This window comes from Hordeum vulgare, chromosome 2H, assembly GCF_904849725.1.
Source record: "Hordeum vulgare subsp. vulgare chromosome 2H, MorexV3_pseudomolecules_assembly, whole genome shotgun sequence".
In the NCBI taxonomy this organism is placed as follows: domain Eukaryota; kingdom Viridiplantae; phylum Streptophyta; class Magnoliopsida; order Poales; family Poaceae; genus Hordeum; species Hordeum vulgare.
Window position 1 is genome coordinate 4,021,294 of NC_058519.1, and position 13,409 is coordinate 4,034,702.

Genomic DNA, 13,409 nt, shown 5'->3' on the forward strand with positions numbered 1-13,409 from the left:
CACTGAAAAAAGCAAGAAGGCAAAAATAAGACTCGACCTGGTTAATCTTTAACCAGCCCGACTCTCGGGGACTACACCCAGTGGGTGCGCTGGCGCGCCCCCACTGAACTACAGAAATTCAAGCAAACCACATACCTGTGTGCGCTCCTCGAGGCGCTGCAGGTCCTCGTGTGCAACCAGGGCGGCCTGCATCACCTTATCCCGACTTCGGGCGAACATCGCCACCAGCTCGGGGACGCCGTGGAGCTCGATACCAGGCTGCGCCGGACGCTCGAGGCGGGCGGCATGCCAGGTCTTCAAAGACCGATCCCCGGCGCTGGGCCCTGCCCCAGGGGCGGCCAAGCCTCAGTCGAAGACGGCCAGCGTGCCGTCCCCGGGTGACGGGTTGGCGGCTACCTCCCCTGACAGGTCGTCCAGCTCGGTGTCCGTGGCAGGTGGAGGGACGGCCGATGTAGGCTCGACCATGGTCTGGTCTGGCGCGTCCATCGCCGGCTCGAGCGCCCCCAAGTCCATCGTCGACGCATCGCCAGCGTCGCATTCCGGCGTGTTGGGGACGTCCTTGAGATGAATTGTCTTGGGGGCTTCGGGTTCGGAGGGATGGGCCGTCTCCGCCCCCCTTTGATGAGCGGGGGCCGCCTCGCCAGCCGGCTTCGCCGAGTGCGGCTGCGAGGAGGGGTCGTGACGAACCTTCGTTCGCCTCTCCTTATGCCCAACGGCCGGTTCGGGCTGCGGCTGGCTGGCGGCTCCCTTCCCCGCCGCATCTCGCCAACGGTGGGCGGACTGGTCCTCGAGGGCCTTCCTGGCGGCATCGGCGGCCTCCCAGCCGGCGTGTTCGGCGGCGGAGGCAGTTTCCTCCTCCACGTCCTCCACATCCCTGCCAAAATATCGAGATAAGGCGAACGTCATCCATTCAAACCAAGCATAGGAGGGGCGAGGAAACCTTACCCTTCCAAGATCGACACCGGCTTCCTGACGATGCCGCCGCGATGCCTCTTGGAGCCTCCGGCCCTCCCTCCGGCTGGCGGGCCGGCAGGGGGGCGCTTCAAAGCCGGCCGGGATACTGTGGCACCCTTGCCTTTCTTCCCAGCCGCCTCCCAAGTATTGGCCGCCTCAAGGTAGCGGCTGCGTGTCACGGGCAGGCTGGTGACCTCCTCCGCCTCGTCACAGCCTTCCTCGAAGGCTGTGTCAGGCGAAGAAGATGGTGTTTCGTCATCATCCGTTCAGTCAACAAGAGAAGACTTCAGATGCTCACCAGGCTGCGCAGAGCCTTCCGTCTCCGTCGTATCGTCTGAATCCTCGGAGGTCGCCGTCTAGGGCTCGACCATCCCCTCGTCCTCAATCTCCATGGAGTCTGACGCCTCCACGTCGGGGGCCGGCTCGCGGAGCTCCTTGAGATCCCCAAAGAGCTAGTACAAGAACAGAGAGCATAGCCGGCTCAGCAAGGAGAAAGGGCCGGCTCAAACAAACACCAGAGAAAAACATGATTCTTACCGGTGGGGGAGAGTGGTCCCTATCATAGGGAGCCAATCCCCATTTCCACCCCCCCTTTGACGTCCAGACGGGCGGTGGAGATAAGGTTCACCTCTTTCGCCACGGCGGAGGCGGTGAACCTCTTGGTAGAAAGCCGGCAGGGGCCGTGCCGGCCCCCCATCTGGCAGATCAGATGGGGTCGCCTCTGCAGGAGCAAGATTCGGCGGTCAATCATGACCGTCATCAAGTTCGTGCCCCGAAGGCCTCGGGTCTGTAGGCTCTCGAGGTACTAGCCGATATGCGCCACCTCGGGAGCCGGCTGCAGGAAGTTGAACCCCCAGTTCTTCCTCGCCGCGGGAGGCGCGATGGCGAAAGGCGGTAGGCGGATGGCATCGCGAGTGGAGGTGGTGTTCTTCACATAGAAGAAGCCCCTCTACCACTCCTTGATGGAGTCCTGCAGCGGCAGCGATAGGATGGGACACTTCCACTTCAGGTGCACCAGGGCAGCCCCGCACGGCATCATAGGGTGCGTGCCAGGGAGCTTCGCCACCTCCTCCTTGCTCATGGGGGTGGATTGTTGCTTGAGGAAATAAAGACTCTCCCAGAGGTCGAGACGGGGTCTCACCCCCAGGTAGCCTTCACAGAAGACCACGAACGTTGATAGCTGCAAGATCGCATTCGGGGCGAGGTGGTGCGGCTGCAGGCCGAAGACGACCAGAAAGTTGAAGAAGAAGGGGCTTGCGGGGAGCCCGAAACCCCGGTAAAAGTGCTCGCAGAAGACGACGGACTCCCCTTCCTTCGGAATCGGGGCAGCCTCGGCCCTGGGAACCCGCGCCGCAACCACGGAAGCGGGAGGCAGCAGCCGATGATGACGGAGGGCCGCGATGTGCTCCTCGCTCACCTCGCTGCCCAGGCACACCCACTACAAGAAATATGTCCACTAATGACCTTTTGTCAGTGACGCTGGAAGGATTGGTTATAACTCTATGACCATTTGACACCAATTGGTCGTAAGCTGTCCGGAGGGGTCCTAACCCCAAAAACCAATGACCTTTTTCATCAGAAAGGTCATAACTTGCTTACTGGAAAAGGTCATAAAGCGGACAGCACCTGACACTGCCTTATTTCTAGGTGATAATGACCAATATAAATGGTCGTTACTAAATAGTTCGAATGCACTAGGCTGGTTACGCAGCCACGTCAGCAGCCTCGCTTACTTGTCACTGAGGTAGGACCCATTTGACAGGCAGGTGAGGGGCCTACGACCGAGCGGGGACATGCGCGTGCCTCGTTTAATTCCTGAAAAAAACATGGGCGAGCGGGGACTCGAACCCACGACCGAGCGCTTTCCACCAAGTTGGTGTTTGCTACCGCTGGGCTAGAGAGGGACTGTTGCTCAGGTATCGGTATTTGGGTCTATATTATATTAAATCGCGGGTCTCTCGTATCATCGACAAGTGGGACCGACGGGGACGGCCAACACTTGGCCAATTTCCGACAGGTTCCAACACTTTGCCAATTTCCGACAGGGGACGAGCAAATCTAGATCTCGGGGGCGGTGGCGACCGACGGGGAAGGGGCGGCGACGATCGATGGGGATGGGGGCGGCGGCGACCGACGGGGATGTGGGCGGCGACCGACGGGGGCGGTGACCAGCGGTGGTGGTGCTGACGCCACGGCCACCTCACCCATCGGCAGTGGTGGTGCTCCGACGCCACGGCCACCTCGGCCACGATGACCTCGCCCGGCCAGTGGAGTTAGCGGTGGTGGTGCCGCTCGCCTCAGCCACCTCGCCCACTGGTAGTGGTGCTGGTGTCGCTCGCCTCGGACAGCGACCTCGCCCACACATGGGGGACTCGCCGCCGCCGAGCATGAGGGACTCACTGCTGCCGCCGGTATGCTCTCTTCCCCCTCTCCTCTTCCCCCTATCCTCTCTTCCCCCATGTTGATGCACTTAGATAGATTTGCTAACTTGCAACCATTGCTTTCTTTGGCAGATGGACAGAAGTTGGATTAGAAAAGGAGTTAGAAGGTTTTCGAGAGAACATATGAAAGGAGTTGATGAATTCATGCAATTTGTTCGGGCAAATTTTTCCAAGGATGTTGTCATTGTTTGCCCGTGCTGTAATTGCCTCAACCGATCGAGAAAAGCTCAAGGAGTAGTGGAAGATCATCTTCTTCTTAATGGGATGGCCAGCACATATGATAGATGGATATATCATGGAGAACCTTTAGCCGGACAACCTCAACATATTGAAGCTGATACACAGGCCCCTCATATGATGGGTGGTGGTGATGCTGGCATTAATTTTATGGAAAATATTTTGCGAGAGAATGCTGGTTTGGATGAAGAGGATGGGCATGAAGATGATAGGATTCTTGACCTATTGAAGGATCTGTACGATGCTGAAGATCGTGCTGATGGGCAGAAGTCGATGTTTGCTGAGGTGTTGGAGGAGGCTAAGCGCGCGGCGCATGAAGGGGGTAAATTTTCAAGATTTACGTTCACCGTGAACTTACTCCACATCAAGTCTTTCTACCGGATTAGCAATGCTGCATTCAACGCAATACTCCGCCTTTTGACCTTGCAATTCCCTGATAGCTGTGTTCCCCGGTCTTATGATGAAGCATTGAGCATAATCCGCAGGATGGGGCTAGGTTATGTTTCAATACATGTGTGCCCAAATAAATGTGTCTTGTTTCGGAAGGATTTTGCGAAGCATGACAACTGTCCAAAATGCAATGCCTCAAGGTGGAAAGATGCTGATGGGAAGAAGTCAATACCGGAGAAGGTACTGAGGCACTTTCCGTTGATACCAAGGCTGCAGCGGATGTTTATCTCGAAGAAATCATCGTTGGAGGTACAATGGCACAAGCTTCAGCGGCAACCTGTGGACAATGAGTTGAGCCATCCAGCGGACGAAGAGGCATGGAAAGAATTTGATAGTGAACATGGAGATTTTTCTGCAGATCCAAGGAATATAAAACTTGGCATTGCCACAGATGGCTTTAATCCATTTGGGAACATGAACACGTCTTATAGCATGTGGCCCATTTTTGTGGTGCCGTACAACCTGCCGCCATGGGCATGCATGGATCAGTCCAACTTCATGATGTCACTGCTTATCCCGGGTCCAGAGTCTCCAGGAAAGGATTTTGATGTCTTTATGGAGCCCCTCGTAGAAGAACTGCTCCAGCTCTGGACTGGTGTACGTACATACGATGCCTCTAGTCCGGAAGAAAAGTTCAATCTACGTGTTGAAGTCATATGGTCCATCCATGATTTCCCGGCACTACACACTCTGTCTGGGAGGATCACAGCGGGTTATCAGGCATGTCTCCATTGTGACAAAGACCCTTGCTCAAAGAGAATAAGGAGCAAGATCTGCTATATTGGGCACCGCCGCTTTCTTCCCTGAAACCATCGCTGGAGAAGAAGCAAAGATTTTAATGGTGAGAATGAAACCCGTGACAAGCCAGCTAAATTCACTAAGGAAGAGCAGGAGAAGCAACTTGAGAAGGTGAAGGATGTGAGACCAGGAAAGCTTGCAAAGAAAAGAAAGCGCGCGGAAGGTCAATGTTGGGACCGGAGGTCTTGTTTGTGGGACCTGCCATACTGGGCTGGTCTGAAATTAAGGCATAATCTCGATGTAATGCACATTGACAGAAACATATGTGAGAATCTGCTAGGGACGTTTCTGAACATTGAAGGGAAGACAAAGGACACGGTTAGTTCTAGGCTTGATTTGGAGGACATGGGCATAAGAGAAGATTTGCAACTACAACATGATGAAGCTGAAGATACATTTGAAATGCCACGAGCATGGTATACAATGAGTAAAGAACAAAAGCTAGCATTCTGTGAATTCATAAGAGCTGTGAGATTTCCAGATGGTTATGCTTCTAACCTAGCAAAGTGTGTTACTTCTGATGAATTCAAGATTTCAGTACTGAAAACCCATGATTGTCACATCCTCCTCCAAAGGATTTTACTCGCTGGCCTCCGTGGAATCATGGACAATGATATATATGAAGCGGTTGCTGAGCTAGGAAATTTCTTTAGAGAACTGTGCTGCAAAACACTCAATTTAACTGTTCTGGAAAGACTTGAAAAAGAAATCCCAATTATTCTTTGCAAGCTTGAGAAGATTTTCCCTCCAGCTTTCTTCACCGTGATGGTCCATTTGGCGGTGCACTTACCAAAAGAGGCAATGCTTAGAGGCCCTGTGCAATACGGTTGGATGTACCCAATCGAAAGAAGGCTGCTTACTTGTAAGCGTTATGTGCGAAACACGGCAAGACCTGAAGGTTCGATTGCTGAAGCATATGTCGTTGACGAGTGCTTGACTTTTTGCTCTAGATACTTTGGTGATGCGGAAACAAGATGGAACCGGACGGGCAGAAATAGAGAGCAGTCTGATTCGCATAGTGGTGATGTCTCGGTTTTCAACCATGGTGTGAACTTTCTTGGAGCCTCGCGATACTTAGAGGTTGGTGATGAGTATGACAAGATGGTTTGGTATGTGCTCAGCAATTGCGTCGAGGTTATACCATATATCGAGTACGTTATATCTTGTGCACTCGTTATTTATTTACTTTTGCTTGGGTTGTTGGCACCAGCCTAATATTTTAATTCACATGTTATGTTGGCATTGCAGGAAATGCAAGGAAGAGTTAAATCAGGAAGAAAGCCAGATCAATGTTGATACAAGGGTTGCCAAGGGATTTGCTAAATGGTTTAAGAATCATGTTGGAAAGTTGCATGAGGAGAACAAAGTTAGTGATGATCTATTTGCTTTGGCATGCTTACCGGATAAGAGAGTGCGAGTGTATTCAGCATGCATTGCTGATGGTGTCCGATACCACACCGTTGATCGCGAGGAAAAAAGGAAGACACAAAATAGTGGAATCGTCACTGAGGGGTCACATGATCGTGAGAACATTGACTTCTATGGTCAGCTGAGAAGCATCATAGAGTTGAAGTACAACTCTAGTGGAGGCATCCATCGCTCGGTTGTCTTATTTCGCTGTGACTGGTTTGATCTTGGTAACAAGAAGAAGAGACGCTCTTGTGTCAAGTATGATGGCCACTTCAAAAGCATCAACACTTCAAGGTGCTGGTATAAGAGTGATCCCTTTATTCTAATAGCACAAGCAACAATGGTGTTTTACCTGCCAGACACTCTTTTGCACGGAAAATGGCGAGTTGTGCAAAACTTTGAGCACAGACACTTGTGGAGTGTGACTGAAACTGAAACTGAAGTGGAAAAGGGCCCCGGTGGTAGTGGCCTAACATATCAGGATGATGACTGTACGGAAGTTCCGGTGCAAGCTGGTGATGACTCTATGGAAGTTCCGATGCAAAGCAGAGTGCGTAGGGACCGGGAACGTGTGCTCATTAATGCTGCAACAGTTGAAGGCATCAAGAAAAGAAGAAAGGTGGTAGCGGATGGACATGAGAGCGAGGATGAGGAAAACAGGACTGATCATACTATGCTGCAATATTGTAGTGACGATGAGGAAAACAAAAGTGGGCATAGAGTTCCTGGTTTTGGTATCGACGACGATGAGTAGCGAATAGACATGAAGGTAAATATTGTCTCCTTGGTGATCTAAATATTGTTGTGATCCTGATGTAGTTTTTGTACTACAATTCTCTCCAGGTAGCCAAATGGATGAGACTGATGGTTGTAGTGATGGAGAGGCAGGTGGTGAAGATCATGATGGCTGGAGAGGCAAAATGATGTAGTTTTGGTGCCATTTTCTTAGTTTTGGTGAGAACTGTTGGTTGTGATGTGATCTTGATTCAAACGGTTGTGTTGAAATGCAAAATATTGCAAACTGTTGGTTGTGATGTTCCTGAAGTTATTTTGAACTGAACTGAGATGTTGTTTTCAGAACTACATCAGAGAGCTGAATTGAGATGTTGCATGTTGCTGTTGTTTTGTGACAAAAAATAATGCGCGAGCGGGGGCTCGAACCCACTACTTCGCGCTCATTTCACTGGGTATCTACCACTCGGCTAGGAACAGGTTGTTGGTTTTCTACTCTATGCCCACTCTTTTCAATACATCAAACCAGTCGACCCACTCTTTATGATCAGTGAAGCAAAATAGAAGCAGCTACCGTGGTCGTTGCAGCACATAAACTCATAATACATTCCAACATCAAAAGTAGAACATTCCAACAGTTCACAACAACCTGCCATAACATTCCAACAGTTCACAACAACAGTTCACAACAGTTTGCGCAAAAGTAAAACAGTTCACAATGACATCTAGATCATGGAGGGTGACTAAATGGGACCTAGAGCCTTCAGGAGGGCTGCATGCTCTGCCCTGGTCTTGATGTCTGCAGCACTCGTCGATAAACCGCGTGCATGCGACATAAGGTGTTCATAAATCCCATCCTTGGGCTTTGGCTTTGTGGTGCAATATGGGCATCTGAATATTCCCCTCTTGAAGTACGCCGCCTTCCCCTTCTCCCTAATCTTCTGGGCTTCCTTCTCAATGAAGGACTCTTTGTTGCCGTCCTCCACATCATCTCCAGATTTATACTGCACACACAAATTAATTGCAGGAACACATTATGCATTCATATAGGCATTATGGAGCCAGAACACACACTTCTGATTCAGAATGATGCAATGAACAAACATCAGATAATTCCCATTTACCAAATTTTAATGAACAAACAAAGAAATAGTTGGGATTACCTCATACGGTTCGTCGTCGTACTAGTAGTAGTCAGAGTCATACGGGGTCTTGAACCCAGTCTTGGCGAGCTTCCTCTTCATGCCTGCAGCTTCCTTTTCCTACAATATAAGTAATTCGATTAGTACAAACTATGTAACACAGTATTCAAAAGGTCAAGCATTCAACAATGTGCTTCAAGGCAACAAAATGGGTGTTCGTATATATCAAGCACATGACCTAGGTGAAATCTTTACTAATAAGAGAAAGATTCCGTTGATTCAAGCCAACAAAATGCAAAAGTTTGCCAACACATGCAAAAGCAGAGTGTGTTAAATCTCCTGCTTATCAAGGATAACTATGAAAGCAGGGGAACGGGAAGCATTACAACATCCACATGCACAAATCAAGATTGAAATTAAAGAAATCCAAGTCTCAATAAATCTATGTAGCATTCAAGCACGAATCAACTATAAAAAACCAGAAAACCTCATCTAAAAAACTCACCTCATCGTCGTGAGCGGCGACAGCGGTTGCGGTTGCGGTCGAGGTCGTGTCCTCCTGCTTCGGCACATCCTTCTCAAGATCCGCAGCAGCGACAGCGGTTGCGGTCGTGTCCTCCTGCTTCGGCACCTCCTTCTCAGGATCCGCGGCGGCGACAGCGGTTGCGATCGTGTCCTCCTGCTTCTCAACATCCGCAACGGCGACGGCCCGACGAGCGCCCTCCATTGGGTGTGGGAGACGGCGCGACGAGCAACGGGGATATGATGCGACGGGAGAGAGCGAGAAGATGAAGTGGGAGTGAGACGAGGCGACGAGGGAGACGATGCGCCCGGAGGCAGTTCCCTCTTTATGACAGTTCCTGCAACGTCCCGTCCGCCACGTGCCACTTCGTCTACGATAACGAACCGTCCACGCACGAACCGTCCGGGACATCTTACAAAAGAAAACAAATGGCATAGACACCTTCAAAAAAACAAATGGCATAGACATCTTACAAAATATGAAAAAAAATCCACATTAACACATCAATAATGTACAAAGTCACACAATTTATTATCAAAATCTGTTACTTTGGTAAGATAATGGTGCATAATGCTGCATGTTGGAATGGTCTCATATGAAATGATCTCATATTTTCCATAATGGTGCATGTTGGAATGACAAACAATGTTGATTAAGGAAGTTTTCATCTTCCTTGTATGAAAACTTCATTTTTCATTTTTCAAGTGCCCGAAATGAGTTTTTTTCTCAAGGACCTACCATATTTTTTTTCAAAATTGGTCCAAATCATTTTTCTAACATACTAGGCCATATTTAATGTACAATTGACAAAATGGTTGGGTGTCAAAAGCTTTTATCCATCTCTCGTGAAAAAGACAAATCTATGTCGAATCAGCTGGAAGCGGGTCAAATTTGAACTACGGCTGCCTTATAGTTTGCTCTTTACTTTTTACAAAAATCATTTCTAGGTACACAAGTATCTATTTAATCATAGAAACTCCAAAAGGTTTCCAAGATTCAACCACTAGGTAGGAACGGTCATGCCCGCCGTTTCGACCGCATTTTGTAACGGCCATGAAAAAATCAAAAAAAATCAAAAAAGGGAAACCTTTGCATTATGTCATCATATGTGATAAAGTTACCATGTAAAATAATAAACTTGTAATACGACAATTATTTTTAAAAAGTGTTCACACAAATGAGCTATCATGTGTGAAGATTCATGGCTTTCAAGCCACATGATCAATCTCATGGCCATATTCATGGCATAGTTTGTTGAAATGGTCTCATATTTTGCATAATGGTACATGTTGGAATGACAAACAATGTTGATTAAGGAAGTTTTCATCTTCCTTGTATGAGAACTTCATTTTTCATTTTTCAAGTGCCCGAAATGAGTTTTTTTGTGAAGGACCTACCATATATTTGTTTCAAAATTGGTCCAAATCATTTTTCTAACATACTAGGCCATATTTAATGTACAATTGACAAAATGGTTGGGTGTCAACAGCTTTTATCCATCTCTCGTGAAAAAGACAAATCTATGTCGAATCAGATGGAAGCGGGTCAAATTTGAACTGCGGCTTCCTTATAGTTTGCTCTTTATTTTTACAAAAATCATTTCTAGGTACACAAGTATCTATTTAATCATAGAAACTCCAAAGGGTTTCCAAGATTCAACCACTAGGTAGGAACGGTCATGCCCGCCGTTTCGACCGCATTTTGAAACGGCCATGAAAAATTCAAAAAAATCAAATTTTCCCTCCCACCCCACCAAATTTTCCCTCTCACCCCACCAAAATTTCCCTCCGCTCCCTCTCCCACTACCACGTGGGACCCAGCACTCCCTTTCCCACTCCCCTCTCCATTCCACTCCCCACTACCCACGCTGGATCCATTCCACTCCCCACTCCGCCGCCCCTCCCCTGCTCCGCGCCGCCCGGCCGCCCCTCCGCCCCTCTCCCCTCTCCCCGACGATGACTACATCGACAACGTCGACAGCTACATCTACATCGATGACGACTACATCAACGACGTCGACGGCTACATCTACATCGATGTCGACGGCTACGACTACATCTCTAGGGTTTGATAGATCCCCCTCATGTGTTCTTCTAGGGTTCATGGGGCTGGATCAATGGGGATGGTTCGGTACATTCATGGGGTTAGGGTTAGGGTTCATGGGGTAAATATGTTCGCTGACGTGGTTCTTGTTCATGTTCATGGGATTTATTCCTAGTGGTTCGTTCTATCCCCCTCTGGTAGTCTGCTTCATGGGGTTAGGGTTCATGTTCACGTTGCTTGACTACTATGGCTTGCTTGCTTGCTTGTATTAGTAGCACTTATGCACTTAGCTTGCTTGCTTGCTTGCTTGTATTAGTAGCACTTATGCACTTTGCTTGCTTGCTTGCACACTGCTTGCTTCTTTATTCACCAGTTGCTATGAATGCATATGTTTGCCTCCATTAGGGATACAGTTGAGTAATTACTTTGCTTATAGATGATTGCAGGTACATGGATAAAATTGCAAGTTAAAACATAAAAGTAATTGTTGTAAATAGTTAATGCATTGCTTCACATATATAGTTTTCTTCAACTATCAGTTTAGTACATTACTACCTCCTGTTTCACATGTTTTCTTCAACAAGTTTGCTTCACATGTATTACATGTATGTGCATGCTCGTCTAAATGCTTTCCTTTATTGATATAAGTGCATCATTTTACTTTATCCCTGTTGTATCTGATTGTTGTTTATTCTATTTTGCAAGCACCACCTCAAGATCATCCATGTCAAGGATGACAAGGTCAAACCCGAGGCCAACCAGTGGTATGCAAGTTGCTCCTAGTGGTTATACTGTTAGATTTATAAAATGTGTCTTAATATGCTAAGTGAAATGTAATATGCTAAGTAAAAATACTTGGAGGCTGGTGATGTAAAATACTGTTAGATTTTATTATGCAAATGTATTGTTGTAATCTGAATTAGCTGGCTTAGCTGTGCCTGTGTGCTGTTACTCTTCCTTAGCTGAATAAGTAGGATTAAATGATAATAAAATATCATAAGATATGTTTGGCTGTCTGTCCATGCATTCCAACAATTAACCTAATAATTATGTTTACTTTGCCTTGCAAAGATGAGCATCCTCTCACCGAGTACGAGAAGGTGAGGGCTAGAAATATGATGAGGAACAATCGGATATTCCAGTCCCTTGGCATTGATGCAATAGCGTCAATGACTAGGAAAACAAATGATGTACAAGAAGGTACAACTAATGGGGTTCAAGAAGGTAGTGGAGTTATCAATGATGACCCAGAGTACAATCCTAAGGAGGATGAAGTTGTAGTGCACAAGACTGTTAAGGTGCAAACTCTGTCTTCCTTGGAGGGTTCGGGTTCTTGTATGCTCTGTGTTTCCTTGTGCTCACATATTTATCTTGTGATCTAATTTTTTCTGTGCTATTTATACAAGGCACTGAATGAATCTAGAACGAAGAGGCCTGGTGTTAAGAAGACAGCCAGCAAGAAGAGGAAGAGCTCAGAAGCATCTGTTGCACTGCCTCCAGGAAGGGTGATGGCCCCACCTCCAGGACAAACAAAGAGGATCCTCGAACCTGATGAACCTGATAGAGTCACAAGGCAGAAAACAACTATGGCGGCTGCGACGGACCATCAGGAAAGTCCGCTGGGCATGGACTTTGAGAGCTCGGTGGAAATGCGTGATGAGTTTTCGCCGATGGACGAAGAAACCACTCTCTGCATGGATGAAAGCGGCACTGTCTGCGTACGCCTCAGGCGTGCTGCACCTTCTATTGACAAGAATGATGTCGTCAGTGAAGAAGAACAGCAGCTTGTGCTTCAACCGGGCAAGTTCACCTTCTCTTTTACTAGTGCATTTTGCAAATGGAAGTGATCATGTATGCTTACCTGTTTAGCAGAACCATTCCTGCATTTGTCGATTTCTCTTCTAATTTACGAGTTCAATTTCATTTTCATATGCAATGACTAACAAGCATAGACTTAGAAAGGGCAAAGGGCTAGAGAGAATCACCAAGTCGCTTGGCACAAAGGTGCCTATCCAAATTTCCCAAGGGATGAAGCATCCAGAGAAGCCTCTACAGGCAGCAAAGTTTGCTTCTGAGTGTGGACTCGTTGCAAGAAGCCATCTGCCGGTTCTTCCTCACTTCAAGGAATACAAAAATAATGCTACTCTAGTGGAGGACTTCATTGGGAAAGTTGTTGTAAGCTACTTGTTTTATAGTTAATGTGCTACTCTATTTTCTGTTTTGTAGTTAATGATCACTAATGTTGTTCCTTCCTTGTTTGTTGTCTTGGTAGGCAAATTTTGAGATAAACACAGACTCGAAGACCATCAAGTACACGTGCAAAGATATTCTGCAGAAAAGTTCAAAGAATCGACGCTATAATATCAAGAAGAAGTATTTTGATACCGTAGCAGCAAACAAAGTGAGCACCAAGTCTCCGGTGCTAGATCTGACGGGCGGTGAATGGCAAACTCTGGTGCAGATGTGGTCTACCCCAAGACACAAGGTATGTATATGCTCTGTTTGCTGATTTATGTTCTGCACATCAGGATGGGAATGGGCCATGGTCCCCTTCTTCCTCTTCCATGTTTCTGATCAGAGTAGGAACAATAGAGAGCATCAACTTTCAAAATCAACAACATATGTAATACACTGACTCTTATATACTACTAGTTGTTCATGTACTTGTGCTAGTGCAGG